This window comes from Antechinus flavipes, chromosome 2 (genome assembly GCF_016432865.1).
Source record: "Antechinus flavipes isolate AdamAnt ecotype Samford, QLD, Australia chromosome 2, AdamAnt_v2, whole genome shotgun sequence".
In the NCBI taxonomy this organism is placed as follows: Eukaryota; Metazoa; Chordata; class Mammalia; order Dasyuromorphia; family Dasyuridae; genus Antechinus; species Antechinus flavipes.
The window spans coordinates 34,167,832-34,173,785 of record NC_067399.1 but is presented as its reverse complement, the minus strand read 5'-3'; positions in this window follow the sequence as shown (position 1 = coordinate 34,173,785).

Sequence of the window (5,954 nt, the reverse complement as noted above, 5' to 3'; positions counted from 1 at the left end):
CAGGACTGGGGGGGGGGATCCATGATGGTTATCTAGCACTGAAAGCCGGGAGGGGAAGGAGCCGGGGGAGCGGGCGGCTGGGGGCGGGGCGGCCCGGGAAGCCCCGGCCTCGCCAACAATGCGCTTTATTGTTCTCTGCCTCTCGGGGGGATGAATGCCTTCCGAGGGACGGTTGGGGCTTTCATATGCGCCGGGGAAGCGCGGCTCAGGCTTTCTCTCCCCACGTCCTCGGTGCTGGAAGGGGCCCTGGGCCTGTACGAGGTAACGGGGGCCCCGGGGCAACAGGTGCTGGGCTGCGCCGTGCGCGCCAGACACCCCGGGAGCTGCTCCCCCGCAGCCTCTCTCCCTGCCTCTTTCCTCACACACACAAAAGAATAAAAGGGAAGGATTTGGGGGGGGAGGGGGAAGTAATTAAGCCAACTTCATTAACGTGATGAAGCAGGTTCAAAATCTCCACGGAGAGGAGATGCGAGCCCCCTCGGCCACCCAGAGCTTTCCTGCAGCTTTTCTGGGGAGTTCCAGCTCCGACGCCGAGGCGGCTAGGTGCCGGGGAAGGAGCCGGACTCGGGCGGCCGAAGCGCGGGGCCCAACGCCTCTGCTCCTCACAGACTCGGGGCTTCGTCGGCGGCCTTCCCTGGCAGCTTTAGCTTCCCCAGCCGGAGAGTTGCAAAATGGGGCGCTCCATCTGGGGTCTCTGAGCCACCCGAACGTGGCGAGGAAACCAATGGCATCTTGGTTTTCCCCAGGAAAGAAAAAATCCTTTTTATTTTCAACACCCTTAAATTGAAATTCAGCGTTTCCTTTAATTCTTTAAAAACATATATATATATAAAACCAGTACTATATACCTATATAGTTATAGAGACAGTACTATTAATTATAATTATATACATATATAAAACACTGGTACTATATAACTATGTACATACATACATATATACATATGTATAACACTGGTACTATATAACTATATACATACATACATATATGTGTAGTACTATATGCCTATATAGTTATAGAGACAGTACTATATGCTTATAAAGTTATAGAGACAGTACTATTAACTATAATTATATATATATAAACACGAGTATATATATATATAAACACCGATAATATAAAACGATATACATATATATATAACAGTACTATATAACTATATACATATGTAAACACCAGTACTATATAATTATATATATATATATATATATATATATATACCAGTACTATATAACTATATACATAAATATAAAACTAGTACTATATATATAATAGAAACACCAATACTATATAACTATATATATATATAACCAGTACTATATAACTATATATATAAAATATAAACACCAGTACTATATAACTATATACATATATATAACCAGTACTATATAAATGTATAGTTATTGAACCAGTACTATTAACTATAATTATATATATATATATATGTATAAACACCGGTAATATATAACAATACACACACACATATATTTATAACCAGTACTATATAACTATATACATATATATAACCAGTACTATATAACTATATATGGATATAAACACCAGTACTATATAATTATATACATATATATAATATAGCCAGTACTATATAACTATATACATATGTAAACACCAGGACTATATAGCTACATATATAAAAATACCAGTACTATATAATTATATATATAAATATATAAGCAGTATTACATATGTAACTATATATGTAAACAACCGTACAATATAACTGTCTATATCAATATCTAGCTATATAAGCTGTATTATATAACTATATATATATATACATAAAACCAGTACTATATAACTATATAGCAGCACTATACAACTATATATATGTATATGTATATAGTTATATAGCCATAAGCAGCATATATGGGTGCATAAGCCGTAAAAAGCCCAATGAGGCAGGAAACCAGGTGCAGTGGAAAGAGCTCCCAATTGGGTGTCGGAAGAACTTGATTTTGAAAGAGGGGTGTTATTTAACTCCCTGTGTGGCCCTTAAAGCCCCTCATCTGTCAGTGGGGGAGAGGGCAATATACTAAGCGACCTCTAAGGCGACTTTCACTTGTAAATCTATAATTGTATGAAAGCTGAGTGTCAATTCCTCAGGTGTAAAATCGATGTGGGCTAGATCGGGGGCCCTTAATCTGGGGACGGGAACGTGTTTTGAATTGATTGCTGTTCTTTCACGCAGTTTTCTTCGTGTCTTCGCGTTTCACGCATTTGGAACGTTTTTACGAGAAGGCTTCCACGGGCTTCACCAGTGGGTCCCCAACACCGATGAGATGAGGACCCAGGATTTGAGAGGCCTCTTCCGCCTCCTGGATTCCAGTTTTGTAGCTCTCGGAAAAACAAAGCGAGGCAAGAAAGGAGGGGGGGAGAGGGGAGGATGATGTATAGAGGACCGTGTCTGCAGGTTAGAGGCGAGTACGTTGAATCCATGGTCGTGGAGCATCTCTGTGCCTGGCACTGACGAGTTTTGTACAAGAGGCAGCGCCAAGGGAGCCTGGGGGAAAGAATACTGGGCCAGGACCCAGAAGATCTGGGTTCCAAGGGTTAGCTCCTCTGTCAGCTTACTGTCTGACTTCAAAGGAGAGTTAATTTACTTCTCTAGAATCCGGGAGTCCCTTTTATAAAAGAATGAACTAGAGGATGGCTAAGGTCTCTTCCAGCTTCACTGTATCTTGTGATTGTCCTAGTCACTTTCAGGTTGGCACTGGAGCACGTTATTATTTCATTTGTGATTATTATTCTCATTTTGTAGTTGAAGAAACCGCTATTTCAAAAAGGAATGAAAGGAACAAACATTTATTCAGTACCCACTATGTGCCCAGAACAATGCTAAGTGCTTCTGATATTCACAACTACTCAGGGAGGTGGGGTGCTATTATTGCCCCCAATTTACAGCTGAGGAAACTGAAGCAAATGAAAGTAAGTGACTTATCCAGGGTCACGCAGCTGGTATCTGAGACAGGTGTGCTCTTGGAGCAGCTTAGGGTCACAGGGATGAGGAAATGTCCTTATTTTAAGTGCAACAATGTAACCACCTCTCCCCCCCCCCCCATCCCCCAAGCGGCTGAGTAGCTCAATGGATAGAGTGCTGAGTCTCTCTCAGAGGGCAGAAAGTTGTTTATGTCATTCCGGCTGTGTCCAGCTCTTCAGGATCCCATTTGGGATTTTCTTGACAAAGATACTGTAGCGTTCTGCCATTTGTCTCTCCAGCTCATTGAAGAAACCGAGGCAAAGAGGATCAAGTAACTTGCCCAGAATCACACAGTTAGTAAGAACTTGAGGCTGGCTTTGAAATCATCAAGATAAACCATCCTAATTCTAAGCCCAGAACTCTCTCCATCCATTGTGCCAGGCGGGGAAATCTGAGCTCAGATCTGATTTCAAAAACTTACCAACTGGGTGAGTGGGCAAGTGATTTAACTTCTATTTGTCTCACTTTAGCGGAGAAGGAAATGGCAAAGCCCTCCAAGTATCTTTTAAGAAAACACTGTGGAGAATATGGACGTGCAACGGTCCACAGGTTCATCAAAAGTCAGACACAAGTGAACAAAATATATCCACCGTCGCCTCCTACCACTGGAATGGGAAAAGGAGGCTTCCTGGGTCAAATGAACAGGAAGCAACAGTGGTATTGTTTGTATTAATTGGTCTCGTGTTTATGCTGTATATATTTATTTGTGTGCTTGTTTTCTTCAGTAGAATGTAAGCACTATACAAATAAGGACTGTTTATTTCAGTCTTTGTACTTGGCACTTTGTAATAGGTGTTTAATTATATAAAAAAACTACTTGTTGATTGATTCATTAAAGTCAGATGCTTTGGTTAGTCAGACACTGATGGAACCTCAGTTTCCTCTTCTGCAAAATGGTCAAACTTGCAAGAAAAGTATTTTTTTTAAGGTAAGAGACTTGTGCTGTTCTCGTTTGATTGAATTTTACAGACAAGGATGTGGCTCACAGAGAGATCAAACAATTTGTCCAGAGTTATGCAGTAAACCTGATGTGTTTATAGCTACTAACACTTCCTCCCATGAGTCTACTTACTACTACAGGGATTCTTAACTTTCTCTCTGTCTCTCTGTCTCTCTGTCTCTCTGTGTCTTTCTGTGTCTCTCTCTGTCTCTCTCTTTCTGTTCTCTCTGTCTCTCTGTCTGTCTCTCTGTCTGTCTGTCTCTGTCTCTCTCTCTATTCTCTGTCTGTCTCTCTGTCTCTGTCTCTCTCTCTATTCTCTCTCTCTCTCTCTCTCTGTCTGTCTGTCTGTCTGTCTCTCTTTCTCTCTTTCTCTTTCTTTGTATATGTGTCTCGTTCTGGCTCTCTGTGTCTCTGTGTGTCTCTGTGACTTTCTCTGTTTCCATTCATGTGTGTATATATACACACACACATATTTTTATATGTAGTTTACAGACCTTGTGTTAAAGGCCCCCAATGTAATGGCAAGTCTTGGCTGCTTTACCTTTTGCAGCTGAAGTCCTTGAGAATGCACTGGCCTCAAATGCTGTATCGGAGCTGAAAACTGGGACCCACAGAGCAGCGCTGGGAGGCTCAGGGCTAATGTACCCAGGCCGGCTTAAGGTATCAAGAGCTTGACAGCTTTAACAAAGGAGGTGTCATCCAGAGAAGATAAAAGGGGTGAGCTGTTTATTTGAGGATTAGAGCCTTAAGAAATGTCTGTAACTCTCCAGACTGAATTTCTGCAGCTTATCCTCCTTGTTCCTGGTTGACTTTTCTCAGGGGTTTAAAGGTAAGGATGTTGATAATCTGCTTTAATGTCTTGGAGGCAGACTGGGTAGGGAAGCTGGTTTCCTACCTTGTCAAGGAGAAACCTACACTTTCCATGGGTACTCTATTCCCCTAAATAAACAAGGAGCTCCTTTACCATCCTCAGTGGGATATTTGCTTTTGATTCATTTATCCAGCAGTGGGGGAAGGGTCAGGGGAGGCTGGCTTAATTGGTTATCCTTATCATCAAGGACATGCATCTTGGCTATCTAGTAAGCTCTAAATAAAGGCTTATTCTTTGAAGTATTGCCTGGCCAGTGTTAGTGATGTAAACAAATTTAATAAGAATAAATGTAAAGTCTTTTTCCTAGGTTCAAAAAATAAACTTCATAAGTACGAGATAGGGGAGGAGGCAGGATTAGGTAAACAGTCGTTCTGAAAATGATTTTTTTCTTTTCTTTTTAAGGGATTGCAAGTTCAATGAGTTTATCTGGAAGATAGAGTAGCCAAAACAGATAATGAGAACTTGGGCAGTATTTGGGGAGCCTGGACATCCAGGGAGAAAGAGAGAGAGAGAGAGAGAGAGAGAGTCAGAAGAGGAAAGAGGAGGACAGGAGAGAAAAGGTGGGGAGAAAAAAAGAGGAGGGAAGAGAAAGGGAGAATGAAGGGGAGGGAGAAGAAAGGAGAGAAGAAATGAGAAGAGAAGAGAAAGGAAGGGAAGAAGTGAGGAGAGGGAGAGGGAAAGGGAAAGGGTGGAGGGAGGAGAGGTGAGAGATCTCCTTTGCTTTCCATTAGATTTTGCTTTGAATATCTCCTTCAGTTCAAATACAGTTCAAAATACCAATTTAAGGACATTTCTTCCTCCCTCCCTCCCTTTCCCCCCCCTCCTTCCTTCCTTTCTTCTGCCCTTCTCTGTCTCTCTCTGTATCTCTCTCTGTGTCTCTCTATCTCTCTCCTTTCTCTCTCTCTCTCTCTCTCTTTCTGTCTCTCTTCTCTCTCTCTCTCTGTCTCTGTCTCTCTCTCTCTGTCTCTCTTCTCTCTCTCTGTCTCTCTCTTTGTCTCTCTCTCTCTGTCTCTCTCTTCTCTCTCTCTCTCTCTCTCTCTCTCTCTCTCTCTCTCTCTCTCTCTCTCTCCCCATTAATAGATTGCTATTTGTTTTTTAATGTCTGAGGGTGCCGTGTACTACAAGTTAAGCAATGGATTTGACAG